Source organism: Pseudophryne corroboree, chromosome 3 (genome assembly GCF_028390025.1).
Source record: "Pseudophryne corroboree isolate aPseCor3 chromosome 3, aPseCor3.hap2, whole genome shotgun sequence".
Lineage (NCBI taxonomy): Eukaryota > Metazoa > Chordata > Amphibia > Anura > Myobatrachidae > Pseudophryne > Pseudophryne corroboree.
In genome coordinates this window covers 220,049,381-220,067,920 of record NC_086446.1, presented here as the reverse complement: position 1 = coordinate 220,067,920, position 18,540 = coordinate 220,049,381, and the positions used below count along the sequence as shown (strand labels likewise).

The 18,540-nt window shown below is 48.6% G+C and overlaps 1 protein-coding gene across 2 annotated transcripts in view; it reads right to left on the bottom strand.

Annotated features, from left to right (window-relative positions):
- BMPR1A (bone morphogenetic protein receptor type 1A) overlaps window positions 1–18,540 on the bottom strand; it is a 143,733-nt gene that overhangs the window by 68,527 nt on the left and 56,666 nt on the right. The gene's annotated exons all lie outside the window — the stretch shown is intronic.

The window sequence follows — 18,540 nt, the reverse complement described above, 5'->3', positions numbered from 1 at the left end:
CAATTGCCAGAATTCGACCATTTTTAAATTCAACATAATTTGACAGTCAGACACCCTCCCGCCGGGACCCGAATTTGACATATTCAATAAAAAACGGATTCGACAGTCCCGCTGTCGAAAAACGGACCAATTGACGATAGTGTGCGTCCTGGATTCGACTTCATGGACGGCACAAAAGTGTTTAAAAAAAAATCAAGAAAAAAAAATATGCGTGGGGTCCCCCCTCCTAAGCATAACCAGCCTCGGGCTCTTTGAGCCGGTCCTGGTTGTAAAAATACAGGGGGGGGGGGGGGGGGGGGGAATGACAGGGGATCCCTCGTATTTTCACAACCAGCACCGGGCTCTGCGTCCGGTCCTGGTGCAAAAAATACGGGGGGGAAAAACGTAGGGGTCCCCCGTATTTTTAACACCAGCACCGGGCTCCACTAGTCAGAGAGATAATGCCACATCCGAAGCATTAAATCACTAACTAGTCACCCCTGGCCGGGGTACTCTGAAGGAGTGGGGACCCCTTAAATCAAGGGGTCCCCCCCTCCAGCCACCCAAGGGCCAGGGGTGAAGCCCGAGGCTGTCCCCCCCCCCCCCCCCCCCCATCCAAGGGCTGCATGATGGGAGGCTGATAGCCAAGTGACAAAATAAATAATATTGGGGGTAATTCCAAGTTGATCGCAGCAGGAAATTTTTTAGCAGTTGGGCAAAACCATGTGCACTGCAGGGGAGGCAAATTTACCATGTGCAGAGAAAGTTAGATTTGGGTGTGGCGTGTTCAATCTGCAATCTAATTTGCAGTCTAACAATAAAGCAGCCAGTATTTACCCTACACAGAAACACTATAACCCACCCAAATCTAACTCTTTCTGCAAATGTTATATCTGCCCCCCCTGCAGTGCACATGGTTTTGCCCAACTGCTAAAAAATTTCCTGCTGCGATCAACTTGGAATTACCCCCATTGTTTTTGTAGCAGAACTACAAGTCCCAGCAAGCCTCCCGCGCAAGCTGGTACTTGGAGAACCACAAGTACCAGCATGCGGGGGGGAAACGGGCCTGCTGGTACCTGTAGTTCTACTGCAAAAAAAATACCCAAATAAAAACAGTACACAGACACAGTGATAGTAAAACTTTATTACATACATGCACGCCGACACACACATACTTACCTATGTTGACACGCAGACTCGGTCCCCTGCTCCACGTAGAATCCACGGGTTACCTGTAAATAAAATTATACTCACAAAATTCCAGCTTGCGGGGAGGCTTGCTGGGACTTGTAGTTCTGCTACAAAAAAACAATATTCTTTATTTTGCTTCACCCCTGGCCCTTGGGTGGCTGGAGGGGGGGGGGGGGGGGGGGAGAACCCCTTGATTTAAGGGGTCCCCACTCCTCCAGGGTACCCCAGCCAGGGGTGACTAGTTGGAGATTTAATGCCACGGCCGCAGGGACCGGTATAAAAGTGTCCCCCGGCTGTGGCATTCTCTCTCCAGCTAGTGGAGCCCGCTGCTGGTGTGAAAAATACGGGGGACCCCTACGTCTTTTGTCCTCCGTATTTTTTGCACCAGGACCGGACGCAGAGCCCGGTGCTGGTTGTGAAAATACGGGGGATCCCCGGTCATTTTTCCCCCCCGTATTTTTACAACGAGGCCCGGCTCAAAGAGCCTGAGGCTGGTTATGCTTAAGAGTGGGGACCCCACGCATTTTTTTTCATGATTTTTAACCCATTCCCACTGAAAAACATGCTCTCATCTCTCCATATTATTTTAGTCCGTAAAAAAATAAAAAATATTCTTTTAAAAAATATATTAAATAATACTTGTGGCTCCTAAATAGACAAACCAAGTAGATAATCCCTTCTAATATAAATAGATATGCTATTAGCAATAAAAAAAAAAAAAGAATTTACTTACCGATAATTCTATTTCTCGTAGTCCGTAGTGGATGCTGGGAACTCCGTAAGGACCATGGGGAATAGCGGCTCCGCAGGAGACTGGGCACATCTAAAGAAAGCTTTAGGTCTATCTGGTGTGCACTGGCTCCTCCCCCTATGACCCTCCTCCAAGCCTCAGTTAGGATACTGTGCCCGGACGAGCGTACACAATAAGGAAGGATTTTGAATCCCGGGTAAGACTCATACCAGCCACACCAATCACACCGTACAACTTGTGATATGAAACCCAGTTAACAGCATGATAACAGAGGAGCCTCTGAATAGATGGCTCACAACAAGAACCCGATTAGTTAACAATAACTATGTACAAGTATTGCAGACAATCCGCACTTGGGATGGGCGCCCAGCATCCACTACGGACTACGAGAAATATAATTATCGGTAAGTAAATTCTTATTTTCTCTGACGTCCTAGTGGATGCTGGGAACTCCGTAAGGACCATGGGGATTATACCAAAGCTCCCAAACGGGCGGGAGAGTGCGGATGACTCTGCAGCACCGAATGAGAGAACTCCAGGTCCTCCTCAGCCAGGGTATCAATTCGTAGAATTTTGCAAACGTGTTTGCCCCTGACCAAGTAGCTGCTCGGCAAAGTTGTAAAGCCGAGACCCCTCGGGCAGCCGCCCAAGATGAGCCCACCGTCCTTGTGGAATGGGCTTTTATTGATTTAGGCTGCGGTAATCCTACCGCAGAATGCGCCAGCTGAATAGTGCTACAAAACCAGCGCGCAATAGACTGCCTAGAAGCAGGAGCACCCAGCTTGTTGGGTGCCATCAGGATAAACAGCGAGTCAGTTTTCCTGACTCCAGCCGTCCTGGAAAAATAAAATTTACAGGGCTCTGACTACGTCCAGCAACTTGGAATCCTCCAAGTCCCCAGTAGCCGCAGGCACCACAATAGGTTGGTTCAAGTGAAAACCTGAGACCACCTTCGGGAGAAACTGAGGACGAGTCCTCAACTCTGCCCTATCCATACAGAAAATCAGATAAGGCCTTTTACATGACAAAGCCGCCAATTCTGACACACGCCTGGCCAAGGCCAACAGCATGACCACTTTCCACGCGAGATACTTTAGCTCCATGGTTTTAAGTGGCTCAACCAATGCGACATTAGGAAATCCAACACCACGTTGAGATCCAAAAAGTGCCACAGGAGGCACAAAAGGAGGCTGAATATGTAGTACTCCTTTAACCAAAGTCTGAACTTCAGGCAGTGAAGCCAGTTTTTTCTGGAAGAAAATCGACAGAGCCGAAATCTGGACCTTGATGGACCCCAATTTGAGGCCCAAACGTCACCCCTGCTTGCCGGAAGTGCAGGAATCGACATAGTTGAAATTCCTCCGTCGGGGCCTTCATGGCCTCCCACCAAGCAACAAATTTTCGCCAAACGCGGCGATAATGTCTTGCGGTGACATCCTTCCTGGCTATGATCAGGGTAGGGATGACTTCCTTCGGAATACCCTTTTCCTTTAGGATCCGGTGTTCTACCGCCATGCCGTCAAACGCAGCCGCGGTAAGTCTTGGAACAGACAGGGTCCCTGCTGCAGCAGGTCTTGTCTGAGCGGCAGAGGCCAAGGGTCCTCTGCCAGCATCTCTTGAAGTTCCGGGTACCAAGCTCTTCATGGCCAATCCGGAACCCCGAGTATGGTTTTCACTCCTCGCCTTCTTATTATTCTCAGTACCTTGGGTATGAGAGGTAGAGGAGGAGACACATAAACCGACTGGTACACCCACGGTGTCACTTGAGCGTCCCCAGCGATCGCCTGAGGGTCCCTTGACCTGGCGCAATATCTTTTCAACTTCTTGTTGAGGCGGGACGCCATCATGTCCACCCGTGGTCATTCCCAATGGTTTACCCGCATTTGGAAAACTTCTGGATGAAGTCCCCATTCTCCTGGGTGTAGGTCGCCCATCGGAGAATCCTTGTGGCTTCTGCCATCGCCATCCTGCTTCTTGTGCCGCCCTGTCTGTGTACATGGGCGACCGCCGTGATGTCGTCTGATTGGATCAGTACCGGCTGGTTCTGAAGCAGGGGCCTTGCTTGTCTTAGGGCATTGTAAATGGCCCTTAGCTGCAGAATATTTATGTGAAGCGAAATCTCCTTGGAAATTTCTTACCTGTGTGACTGCACCCCAGCCCCGAAGGCTGGCATCCGTGGTCACCAGGACCCAGTCCTGTATTCCGAATCTGCGGCCCACTAGTAGATGAGCCCTCTGCAGCCACCACAGCAGCGACACCCTGTTTCTTGCTGACAGGGTTATCCGCTGTTGTATCTGTACATGGGGCCCGGACCATTAGTCCCACAGGTCCCACTGGAACGTCCTTGCGTGGAGTCTTCCGAATGGAATTATGCTTCGTACGAAGCTACCATTTTTCCCAGGACTCGTGTGCATTGATGTACCGACACCTGTCCTGGTTTTAGGATGTCTCTGACTAGAGATGACAACTCCTCGGCTTTTTCCACTGGAAGAAACACTCTTTTCTGGTCTGCGTTCAGAAACATTCCCAGGAACAGAAGACGTGTCGTCGGGACCAGCTGTGACTTTGGAATATTGAGAATCCAGTCGTGCTGTTGTAGCACTTCCCGAGAGAGTGCTACCCCCACTACCAACTGTTCTTTGGACCTCGCCTTTATCAGGAGATCGTCCAAGTACGGGATAATAAAAACTTCCTTCTTGTGAAGGAGTATCATCACTTCGGCCATTACCTAGGTAAACACCTTCGGTGCCGTGGACAACTCCAACGGCCGCGTCTGGAACTGATAGTGACAGTCCTGTACCACATATCTGAGGTACTCCTGGTGAGGGGGGGGGGGGATGGGGACATGCAGGTACGCATCCTTGATGTCCAGGGAGACCCTGTAATCCCCCTCGTCCAGGCTCGTAATAAGCGCCCTGAGCGATTCCATCTTGAACTTGAATCTTCTGATATAAAAGTTCAAGTATTTTAATTTCAAGATGGGTCTCACCGAACCGTTGCGGTACCACAACCACTGTGGAATAGTAACCCCTTCCTTGCTGAAGGAGGGGCACCTTGACAATCACTTGTTGTGATTATAGTGTTGAATATCCACCAACACCGTCTCCCTGGCAGAGGGAGGTGCCGGTAAGGCAGATTTTAGGAAACGGCGGGGGGAAGAACGTCTCGAACTCCAGCCTGTACCCCTGAGATACTACTTGAAGGACCCAGGGATCTATGTGTCAGATTGTGTTTGGGCTGTGTCCCCGGAGGGGGCGCTAGTGGGTCAGTGGAGGTAGATGGGAGAAAACGAGGAGGCTGGATAACGTTCCTGCGCATGAGCGCAATGGTATTTATTTGGCAGATGATATTAAACAGGATGGTAGCAGAAACAATAATAACAGATGAATAAAGTCAATCACTCAGCATGATAACTGAAAGTCTATGGCAATGGATGACAGATGACTTGAGAAAATAATAACCGGTAATATATAAACAGAAGAACAAGTGCTTGTGAAATGGTTCTGGTTTGGAAACCAGTGCAGGTTTTAAAACAGGAAACTTAGGCAGCAAGGTGTAGAATGGCAAACCTGAGCAGAGGCAGGAGTCTGACTTCACAGTGCAGGTGATGAGGCACTGGCAGCAGCAAGCTGTATCACAGGTGGAGGAATGAAACACACCTGGAGTCAGTCTCAACTGCAGGCTGAAGCACACAAGGTGGTGATGAGTGTGAAGCCTTGTTGCAGGTTGCAGGTATTGCTGGGCCTTGAAGTTCCACGGAGCTGTGCAGAGTAACCAGGAGTACAAGTTCTTAACCAGAGAACCAGGAACACAGGAGGAACAGGAACAGATCCTTTCACATGGGTCGCAGGAATGACACAAAGTCCAGGATGCCTGCAGACTGATCCTGCAGTCTCTTATGTACCCCATGGTGCACAGGGATTGGATGAGTGAAGGAAAGTGGGTGCGGCCAAGCACCGGATTGGCCGCAGTATACTGGCTGTTTACAGACTGTCATGGCGGCGCCCACGCTGCGGCCTAGCAGGGACGCGGCGCGCTACATGCCCGCTGTCTCAGGAGTGTTCCCAGGCCCTTGATGATGTCCCATGGCAGGGGCATAGGTGACAGGTGACCGCAGGGAGCCAGGACGGAGTCCGCAGCGGCGGACGGATGTCAGCCTGGTAAGTCGATTCCTGACAGTACCCCCTCCTTTAGGGGTGGACACCGAACACCCACGTGGTTTGGAGGGATGAGTGCTGTGGAAGACACGGACCAACCTAGGAGCATGGACATCGGACGAATTCACCCAACTTCTCTCCTCTGGGCCATAACCGGACCAATCGACCAGGTACTGGAGACGTCCATACCGACAACGGGAGTCCAGAATTTTGTTGATCTCGAATTCCACGCCCCGCTGAGTTCGAACCTTGGGACCTACTGGAAGAGTATTCTGAAAGCGGTTTAGGACTAGAGGTCTGAGGAGAGAAATATGAAAAGCGTTAGGTATACGAAGGGAAGATGGTAACTTTAATTTATAGGCCACTGGGTTGATGACTCTTTCGACAGGGTAAGGACCAATGAAGCGTGGTGCAAACTTCATGGATGGGACCCTGAGACGGAGGTTACGGGTTGATAGCCAAACCTTGTCCCCAGGTTTCAAATGGGGAACCGCACGTCTCTTGCGGTCGGCAAAGACCTTGTACCGACTGGAGGCCTTTTTGAGGGAAACGTGAATTTTTCTCCAAATAGATGAAAACTGAGTCAGAGCAGTAGTGGCAGCAGGAACATCCATATGAGGGAGTTCCTGGAAATCAGGTACACGGGGATGTTGCCCATATACTGCAAAGAATGGTGTCGTTTCAGTGGCAGTATGGTATCGAAAGTTGTGGGCAAACTCGGCCCATGGGAGCAGATCGAACCAGTCATCCTGGGAAGATGAAACATATAATCTTAAAAAAGTCTCAAGTTCTTGATTGACCCTCTTTGTCTGCCCATTCGTCTGAGGATGGTATGAAGATGAAAACTTCAGTTTGACCTGCATGGCAGAACAGAGGGCCCTCCAAAACCTCGCTACAAACTGTACCCCCCGGTCAGATATTATTTCAGAGGGTAAACCATGTAAGCGGAAAATCTCCCGTAGGAAGATTTGGGCAAGTTTTGGGGCAGAAGGGAGACCCTGGAGAGGAACAAAATGAGCCATCTTGGTGAATCTGTCCACTACAACCCAAATGGTATTATGTCCTTGAGAAGGAGGAAGGTCGGTGATAAAATCCATGGACAGGTGTGACCAGGGACGACTAGGGATAGACAGTGGTTGTAACTGACCTGCTGGAGACTGACGAGGAGTCTTGTGCTGCACACATTTAGGACAGGATGCCACGAAATCCTGGATGTCCATTTTCATCTTTGGCCACCAATATGTAGCAGAAAGGAACTTGTAGGTCTTCAGGACCCCAGGATGACCAGTAAACTTGGATTGATGGGCCCAAGATAGCAACTTGGGACGGAGATCTGGGGAAACAAAAGTCTTACCAGGAGGAGGAGCTGGGGAGACTTGAGATGCAGCGAAAACCACGGGACTCAGGATGGAATGTGGCACTGAGTCAGATGTTCCTTCTTCAGATTCCATGGATCGGGATAACGCGTCGGCTTTCACATTCTGCGAACCTGGGCGGAAATGAAGCTTGAAATTAAAACGTGAGAAAAACATAGCCCACCTGGACTGGCGAGGGTTAAGGCACTGAGCTGCCTTTAAATATAGCAGGTTTTTATGATCCGTGTAGATATTAAACGGATGTTTGGCCCCTTCTAGGAGATATCTCCATTCCTCGAGAGCCAGCTTGATCGCCAGTAGTTCTTGATCTCCCACGGAGTAGTTAGCTTCTGCAGGAAGAAACTTTCGAGAATAAAATCCACAAGGGTGGACTTTCCCATCGGATCCCTTCTGGGAGAGAACAGCTCCAACCCCAACTGTAGAGGCATCTACCTCCAACTCGAATGGTCTGTTGACATCTGGCTGAGACAGCACTGGAGCAGACATAAAGGCTAGCTTGATCTTCTGGAAGGCTGCCAAGGCTTCTTCTGACCAGTTGGAATGGTCTGCCCCTTTCCGAGTCAGGTTGGTAATAGGAGCGATGAGAGTGGAGAATCCTCGAATAAATTTTCTATAGTAGTTGGCGAAACCCAGGAATCGCTGGATAGACTTGAGAGAGTTTGGAATGGACCAATTGGCAATAGCTTCCAATTTTGTCGGGTCCATCTGAAGATCCGATCCGGAAATTATATAACCCAGGAAGGGTATAGAGGGAACTTCAAAGGTGCATTTAGATAGTTTCCCGTAGAGCCGGTTCTCACGAAGACGTCGGAGAACTTCACAAACTTGTAGACGATGAGATGGAAGGTCTTGGGAGAAGATAAGGATATCATCTAAGTAAACAACGAGGTACTTATACAGGACATCACGAAAGATTTCGTTCACAAAGTGTTGGAACACTGCTGGAGCATTACTCAACCCAAATGGCATTACCAGGTATTCATAATGGCCATCTCGAGTGTTGAAAGCTGTCTTCCACTCGTCACCACTCCGGATTCTGACGAGATTATAGGCACCGCGGAGATCTAACTTGGTGAAGATGCGGGCTCCTTTAACTCTGTCAAATAATTCGGTAATGAGTGGTAATGGATAACTATTCTTGATAGTAATGTCATTGAGACCCCGATAGTCAATGCATGGACGCAGTCCTCCATCCTTCTTTTTAACAAAGAAGAAACCTGCACCAGCGGGAGATGATGACGGACGGATGAATCCCTTCTGAAGATTCTCTCTGATGTAATTACTCATCGCCTCAGTTTCAGGAACAGACAACGGGTAGGTGCGCCCCCTAGGTGGCTTCTTGCCAGGAAGGAGATCGATGGGACAATCCCATTCCCTATGGGGCGGCAGGATATCAGCAGCCTTTTCACAGAAGACGTCTGAGAAGTCTTGATAAGCTGCTGGGAGACTTGACTGTGTCTTTACTTCGGTAGACTTAATGGGACACACTTGGGCTAAGCAGGATTGATGACAATGTGAACCCCATGAGGTAAGCTGCAACGTTGACCAGTCAAACTGTGGATTATGTAGCTGGAGCCAGGGCATGCCCAAGACGATCTCCTGGGTGGCTTGAGGGATGACCAGGAACTTGATCAGTTCAGAATGGAGAAATCCAACTCCCAGAACCACTGGAACAGTTTGATGAGAAATGTTCCCCTTGGAGATTCGACTACCATCCACAGCAGTAATGTAAACTGGACAAGAAAGTTCACAGGTAGATAGGCAAAATTTATTTACCGCAGCTTGGGTGATAAAGTTTCCTGCAGCACCGCAGTCCACTAATGCTGACGCAGACTGGAGCCCAACTGGAGTCTCTAGCATCACTGGAAGGATGAGGTCTTGTTGAGAAGGAGCTTGACTGAAAGATCCTAACTTGACTCCTCCCTTACAAGTCAGGATCTGGCGTTTCCCGAACGCACCGTGCAGGAGTTAATCTGATGGCCCGCAGCAGCACAGTATAGGCAGAGTCTCTCACGTATTCTTCTTGCCCGCTCTTCAGGAGTTAGGCGGGACCTATTTATCTGCATAGGCTCGTCAGAAGAGGGAGACTGGAACTGTACAGAAGGTATGAACCTTGATCTGCGTGGCTCACTCCGAGCGCGTTCATTATTGCGTTCGCGGATGCGAGAGTCCAACTTAATGCACAGGGAGGTCAAATCAGACAGTTGAACAGGAATGTCACGGGTCGCCAATTCATCCTTGATCCGATCCGAGAGTCCGTGCCAGAAAGCTGCTACCAGAGCTTGGTTGTTCCACTGAACCTCTGCAGCCAACGTCTGGAACTGGATGACATATTGTCCCATGCTTCGGGTACCTTGACGAAGTTGGATCAGGTCTGCCGAAGCTGATGTCGCACGACCAGGCTCGTCAAAGATCCGTCTGAAGGTTGACACGAAGTCTGTGTAGTTGTTAATCAGAGGGTCAGCACGTTCCCACAGAGGAGACACCCAACTCAGAGCAGATCCAGAGAGTAAGGAGATGATGTAGGCAACCTTGGATCTTGGCGTGGGGAAATTATGTGGCAATAACTCAAACTGTATTTCACATTGATTGAGAAACCCGCGACATAACTTAGGACTGCCATCATACTTGCTCGGCACGGGCAGATGCAGACGTGACACTGGAGCTGATGCAGCCGACATAGAAGAACTCACAGCACTGGCAGGTGCTGGAGTAACAGGAACAGTAGGAGAGAGTACACTAGGCAGGGATTGCTGTAGTGTATCTAATCGGGAGGACATCCCTTGCAGGAATTGAAGCATCTGCTGCTGCGCAACCTCTTGACCATCCAGACGGGAGACCAGATTTTGCAAGGCCTCTGACCCCACACTCCGTCCACCATCCGAGTCCATCGATCCTGGACTTACTGTCAGATTGTGTTTGGGCTGTGTCCCCGGAGGGGGCGCTAGTGGGTCAGTGGAGGTAGATGGGAGAAAACGAGGAGGCTGGATAACGTTCCTGCGCATGAGCGCAATGGTATTTATTTGGCAGATGATATTAAACAGGATGGTAGCAGAAACAATAATAACAGATGAATAAAGTCAATCACTCAGCATGATAACTGAAAGTCTATGGCAATGGATGACAGATGACTTGAGAAAATAATAACCGGTAATATATAAACAGAAGAACAAGTGCTTGTGAAATGGTTCTGGTTTGGAAACCAGTGCAGGTTTTAAAACAGGAAACTTAGGCAGCAAGGTGTAGAATGGCAAACCTGAGCAGAGGCAGGAGTCTGACTTCACAGTGCAGGTGATGAGGCACTGGCAGCAGCAAGCTGTATCACAGGTGGAGGAATGAAACACACCTGGAGTCAGTCTCAACTGCAGGCTGAAGCACACAAGGTGGTGATGAGTGTGAAGCCTTGTTGCAGGTTGCAGGTATTGCTGGGCCTTGAAGTTCCACGGAGCTGTGCAGAGTAACCAGGAGTACAAGTTCTTAACCAGAGAACCAGGAACACAGGAGGAACAGGAACAGATCCTTTCACATGGGTCGCAGGAATGACACAAAGTCCAGGATGCCTGCAGACTGATCCTGCAGTCTCTTATGTACCCCATGGTGCACAGGGATTGGATGAGTGAAGGAAAGTGGGTGCGGCCAAGCACCGGATTGGCCGCAGTATACTGGCTGTTTACAGACTGTCATGGCGGCGCCCACGCTGCGGCCTAGCAGGGACGCGGCGCGCTACATGCCCGCTGTCTCAGGAGTGTTCCCAGGCCCTTGATGATGTCCCATGGCAGGGGCATAGGTGACAGGTGACCGCAGGGAGCCAGGACGGAGTCCGCAGCGGCGGACGGATGTCAGCCTGGTAAGTCGATTCCTGACACTATGTGAGAGAGCCCACTGTCCGCTGAAATATCTGAGACGGGCTCCCACCGTACCCGGGTCCACCTGAGCAGCCCCAGCACCATGCTGTGGCCCTACCGGACGCAGGGAGGACTTCTGCTCTTGGGAACTAGCTGTTTGTTGCAGCTTTTTTCCTCTACCTTTGCCTCTCGGCAGATAGGATGAGCCTCTAGCCCACTTGTTTTTCTGGGGCCGAAAGGACTGTACTTGATGATACGGTGCTTTCTTTTGTTGTGGGGTAGCCTGTGGCAAAAAAAATAATTTCCCAGCAGTAGCTGTGGAAACGAGGTCTGAAAAACTATCCCCAAACAGTTTTACCCCCTTATAGGGCAACTTCCATGTGCCGATTCGAGTCGGCATCGCCTGACCATTGCCAAGTCCATAACCCCCGTCTGGCGGCAATGGACCTAGCGCTTATTTTTGATGCCAGCCGGCAAATATCCCTCTGTGCATGACGCATGTATAAGACCACGTCTTTTATATGCTCTATTTTCAGCAAAATAATGTCCCTATCCATAGTTATTTTCCGACAGGGAATCTGACCACGCAGCGGGAGCACTGCCCATCCATGCCGAAGCAACGGCTGGTCGCAATATAATGCCCTAGTGTGTGACCATATCTTATAGGGTAACCTCCTGCTTTCTATCAGCAGGTTCCTTCAGGGCGGCCGTACCCGAAGACGGTAGTGCCACCTTTTCTGATAAGCGTGTAAGCGCTGTATCTACCCTATGGGGTGTTTCCCCACGTGACCTATCCTCTGGCGGGAAAGGGTACGCTGCCAATAACCGTTGTAGAAATTATCAATTTCTTACCGGGGGAAGACCACTCTTCCTCACACACCTCATTTAATTTCCCAGATGCAGGAAAAACTACTAATAGTTTTCTCTCACCAAACACAATACCCTTTTATGTGGTACCTGGGGTATAATCATAAATGTGTAATACATTTTTCATTGTCTCAATCCTGTAACGGGTGGACCTATTTGGAGGGTACACCAGTCTCATCGATGTCGACACTGGAGTCAGTGTCCGTGTCGACATCTGTGTCTGTTATCTGAGGTAGCGGGCGATTTTAGAGCCCCCCATGACATTTGAGACGCTGGAACAGGCACAAGCTGAGTAGCCGGCTGTTCCGTGTCGTCGGCCTTTTATGTAAGGAGTTGACACTTTCACGTAATCCTTCCATAAGTTCAACCACACCGGTGTCGACCCCGCAGGGGGTGACAACATATTTACAGGCATTCGCTCCGCCTCCACCTCATTATCCTCCACATACCTGTCGACACAGCCGTACCGACACACAGCACACACACAGGGAATGCTCTGATAGAGGACAGGACCCTACAAAGCCCTTTGGGGAGACAGAGGGAGAGTATGCCAGCACACACCAGGGCGCTATATATCACAGGGATAGCACCTATAAAAAAGTGTTTTCCCTTATAGCTGCCTATATGTTGTATACTGCGCCTAAATTGTGCCCCCCCCCCCTCTCTTTTTAACCCTTTCTGTAGTGTATTAACTGCAGGGGAGAGCCAGGGAGCTTCCCTCCAACGGAGCTGTGAGGGAAAAATGGCGCCAGTGTGCGGAGGAGATAGGCTCCGCCCCTTTTTCGCTGACTTTTCTCCCGCATTTTTATGGAATCTGGCAGGGGTTAATATACATCCATATAGCCCTGGGGGTTGTATGTGATGTATTTTTGCCAGCCAAGGTGTTTATATTACTGCTCAGGGCGCCCCCCCCCCCAGCGCCCTGCACCCTCAGTGACCGGAGTGTGTGGTGTGCATGAGGAGCAATGGCGCACAGCTGCAGTGCTGTGCGCTACCTTGGTGAAGACTGATGTCTTCTGCCGCCGATTTTCCGGACCTCTTCTTGCTTCTGGCTCTGTAAGGGGGCCGGCGGCGCGGCTCTGGGACCGGACTCCGAGGCTGGGCCTGTGTTTGGTCCCTCTGGAGCTAATGGTGTCCAGTAGCCTAAGAAGCCCAAGCTGGCTGCAAGCAGGCAGGTTCGCTTCTTCTCCCCTTAGTCCCTCGATGCAGTGAGCCTGTTGCCAGCAGGTCTCACTGAAAATAAAAAACCTAAAACTAACTTTTTCTAAGAAGCTCAGGAGAGCTCCTAGATTGCACCCTGCTCGGTCGGGCACAAAAATCTAACTGAGGCTTGGAGGAGGGTCATAGGGGGAGGAGCCAGTGCACACCAGATAGTCCTAAAGCTTTCTTTAGATGTGCCCAGTCTCCTGCGGAGCCGCTATTCCCCATGGTCCTTACGGAGTTCCCAGCATCCACTAGGACGTCAGAGAAAACAACATGTTTTTAAAAAATGTTATTAGATCTCGCCAGCAAAATGAGGCGGACTGAAATTGACGAAATGACTGTCGAAAAGCACTGTTGTCAAATCGACATTCTTCAATTGAATATACTTTTGTCGAAAAGCCGCATTTTTACCACTGCAGACATGTCGAATTTGACAACTGTCGAATTGCAAAAAGTCGAATTTGAAACGGACGTTTTTTTGTCGAAAAGTACTGTATTGCATTATCGAATCATTTTTTTGTGTCGAAAATGCCCCGTTTTTCGACATTTGCGGCAATTCGACCGCAATTGCATATACCCACTTGCAGTCTTCATTCTTGGAGATGTGTGGTTAATAAAATCTTTATTTGTAAGACAAACATAATTTGAAACAGACACAAATGGAAAGGTTTTTGCTTGAATATAAAATTGTTTAAGCAGTTTCTTGGACAGGCTGTTGTCTCATTAACATGTAAATGAATCAGTAGACATGGTGTTCAGGTTCACTTTTTTTTTTTTTCTGGAATACTTTATTTATTACCAGTTTCTATGTATTCCCATCTAATGGTATCCGTAATAATTCAGTAATAATGCAAAAGCAAGAAATCCTTTTCACGTAAGCTGGCCCCATGCTTGATGTCACAGATAACCAGCCTGATCTTCCAGTGAGCAGCCTCCAAAGTCATCAGAATATTGATCAGAGTAACTGGCAATTAGTAAAAAGCTGCTGAAAGAGTATTATTGGCACTGCTGTGCGGGCATATTCACTAATAGCCCCAGGGAAAACTCTAAGGGGGAAATTCAATTGTTTTTGGGCACCAGAGCCGGCCTTAGGCATAGGCAAACTAGGCAAATGCCTAGGGCATTTGGTATGCTTAGGGGCACCAGCAGCTTCTGCTGATTAAGATGATATGCGGCATGCCTATATTCTGTGTGTGACTGCGGCTGTATCTGCATACAAAATGCTACGTTGCGTGTATTCCTGGAAATCACTGTAATGTAGCATTTCGTATGCAGATACAGCAGCAGTAGCACACAGAATATAGGCATGCTGCATATCATTTTAATCAGCAGAAGCTGCTTGTGCATCCTAGCCATATAGTAATGCAAATAATATGCATTTTCATAAACAAAAGGCACCCGACGTTAGCAGAGCTGCCAGCTGACTCATGCCAGGCATCTCCTGCAGAACTAGCGGCGGTGCTAGGGGGCACCAGCCAAAATCTTGCCTAGGGCATCATATTGGTTAGGGCCGGCTCTGTTGGGCACCCATAAGTAATGGTCACCCAGCAGGAACTATTCCATTGTTTTGTCATTGGGCATTAGTGCCACATGTACCCATTATTTCTACTGCTTCTGGGTGCCCAAACAGGCATTTTGGCAGTACGCCCAATTTACTTAGCACAGCTTTAGCTGCTATACGTGTCTAAATCCAATGCGTTTCAGAAAACCACAATAAGTAATAGGCGCCAGTGGCATTCGCGTTCATATGCAGACTTTTTCCCATAAAGCGCCAGATGCTGAAACCAAGCAGCGAACAGACCCTGTCCAATGTGTGGTCAAAATAGAGAGTTTAGTGGTCACTCAGCACAGATAAACGCGACAAGAGCGTTCCCAAATGAATACATTGGGGGTAATTCCAAGTTGATTGCAGCAGGAAATTTTTTAGCAGTTGGGCAAAACCATGTGTACTGCAGGGGAGGCAGATATAACATCTGCAGAGAAAGTTAGATTTGGGTGTGTTATTTTGTTTCTGTGCAGGGTAAATACTAGCTGCTTTATTTTTACACTGCAATTTAGATTGCAGATTAAACACACCACACCCAAATCTAACTCTCTCTGCACATGTTATATCTGCCTCCTCTGCAGTGCAGATGGTTTTGCCCAACTGCTAAAAATTTTCCTGCTGCGATCAACTTGGAATTACCCCCTGTCAAATGTTTTAGCAGGAAGTTTAGCATGATACCAGACAAATACCACATTTACCTGCATCGTCTCTGTGTAAACAACGGCAACACATACAAATGGCTAGTTACATGGGAAGCAGTTAGCTTCCTGACAAACGGGATCCTGGCAGTCAATATACCGACACCGGGATCCCGAGGGAGGATACAATCCCGGTGTCAATATACAGATGCCAAACGGGATGCTGGCGTCAAAATACCAACAACCGGCATCCCAAACTTCATGACAGCTGGATGCGATGCTGTCCTGCCGTGGGGGTAGGGGTGAGATTAGATTTAGGCAGCAGATGGGGGGGGGATTAGGCTTAAGGTTCACGCACAGGAAAAGTTAGGGTTGGGGACCGGGCAGGGAGGGTGAGAGTTAGGCACATAAAGGGGGAGGTTAGGGTTAGGCACCTAGCGAGGAGGGTTAGATTTAGGCAGCAGGGATTAGACACCCACAACGGAGAGTTAAGGAAAAGATGAGGGTTGGGTGGCTAAATGCGGGGCTGTCGGTATACTGACAGCCGGCATCCCGTCCATCGGTTTACCATACTGAACCCAGTTACATCCCTGGCTAAAAACACACAGTCTTTTTTTCTACACCAGAGTACCTCAGTAGGCTTTAATATATAGTAATGCACAACCACGTCAGCTCTCATGTTTGGCCACCTTCATGGAAACTTTAACTACATTTCCTGATATTAGTATATGTGCATTACTAAGTCTTATGTTTCTGTGGTTTAAACATATAGAATAGGTATAAAAAAAAAAATCACCTTCCTTTGTCTGTCTGAGTCTTTAGCAGAAATGACCTCACTTCCCACAAATCATAAGAGATTTAACACTGAACTACTTTATTTTGCAATTAGGACATTTCTTACATTGCTCCATGTGTGGCTCCAAAACATTTGCCAAGCATATTTTCTTTGGATTGGTACTGCCTGAAAACCAATAAATGCTATTATTATGCAGCCATCATCAGCGCTGACTTAACTCTCATTTTATTCTGCTGCTTGCAATGCGGGGTTGGACCAATAGCCAGGAATGTGTATGGCCACAATGGACATCGATATTTTACAGGCTGTACAGATAAGTTTGTCTCAAGGTCTGTAGCTTTAGTCTGGATCACTGAACTCCAAATAGGGCCATGTTTAAAATCAGGAGCTTACTATAGTTTATTCTTGCATAGGAGAAAAAAAAATAATAAAAAAACCCATAGTCCTATATATCCTACTAAACTGTATGTCTAGGACATGTGCAGTGAGTGTCGGTCAGTAGCACTGTATGTGTGCCCGTCCTGCTGAGAGCCCATACAGAAACTAATGGTGGAAAATTGATACTGAACATACTGTACTGGTAATGCCAGTCTCTTCTCTTTACCAAATTGCCCTCTATGCCCACAAAGCGAGAAATGGCAGTTCTGGCACAATATGAACAGGGGATCCCATGGTCTGCCTAACTCCCCCATGCAGCCTGGACCTGTTGGAAAGGGCTGTCATGCAGTACTTCCAGTGAGAGGTAAAAGTGGTGATAGTGTGAACAGAGAGAAAAGGAGGGACAGAGTATTAAGTTGCAAATAGAACAGAGGGGGAAGCAAAGGAGAAAAAAAAAAAAAGAGAGGAGGAAACGAGAGAGAGAAAATAAGAATTTACTTACCGATAATTCTATTTCTCGGAGTCCGTAGTGGATGCTGGGGTTCCTGAAAGGACCATGGGGAATAGCGGCTCCGCAGGAGACAGGGCACAAAAAGTAAAGCTTTACGATCAGGTGGTGTGTACTGGCTCCTCCCCCTATGACCCTCCTCCAAGCCTCAGTTAGGATACTGTGCCCGGACGAGCGTACACAATAAGGAAGGATTTATGAATCCCGGGTAAGACTCATACCAGCCACACCAATCACACCGTACAACCTGTGATCTAAACCCAGTTAACAGTATGATAACAGAGGAGCCTCTGAAAGATGGCTCCCTACAACAATAACCCGATTTAGGTAACAATAACTATGTACAATTATTGCAGATAATCCGCACTTGGGATGGGCGCCCAGCATCCACTACGGACTCCGAGAAATAGAATTATCGGTAAGTAAATTCTTATTTTCTCTATCGTCCTAGTGGATGCTGGGGTTCCTGAAAGGACCATGGGGATTATACCAAAGCTCCCAAACGGGCGGGAGAGTGCGGATGACTCTGCAGCACCGAATGAGAGAACTCCAGGTCCTCCTTAGCCAGGGTATCAAATTTGTAGAATTTTACAAACGTGTTCTCCCCCGACCACGTAGCCGCTCGGCAGAGTTGTAATGCCGAGACCCCTCGGGCAGCCGCCCAAGAAGAACCCACCTTCCTTGTGGAGTGGGCTTTTACCGATTTTGGCTGTGGCAGGCCTGCCACAGAATGTGCAAGCTGAATCGTACTACAAATCCAGCGAGCAATAGTCTGCTTAGACGCAGGAGCGCCCAACTTGTTGGGAGCATATAGTATAAACAGTGAGTCAGATTTCCTGACTCCAGCTGTCCTTGAAATGTATATTTTTAAAGCTCTGACAACGTCCAACAACTTGGAGTCCTCCAAGTCGCTTGTAGCCGCAGGCACTACAATAGGCTGGTTCAGATGAAATGCTGACACCACCTTAGGGAGAAAATGTGGACGAGTCCGCAGTTCTGCCCTGTCCGAATGGAAAATCAGATATGGGCTTTTGTAAGATAAAGCTGCCAGTTCTGACACTCTCCTGGCCGAAGCCAGGGCTAGGCATGGTCACTTTCCATGTGAGATATTTCAAATCCACATTTTTTAGTGGTTCAAACCAATGAGATTTGAGAAAGTCCAAAACAACATTGAGATCCCACGGTGCCACTGGAGGCACCACAGGGGGCTGTATATGCAGTACTCCCTTAACAAAGGTCTGGACTTCAGGAACTGAAGCCAATTCTTTCTGGAAGAAAATCGACAGGGCCGAAATTTGAACCTTA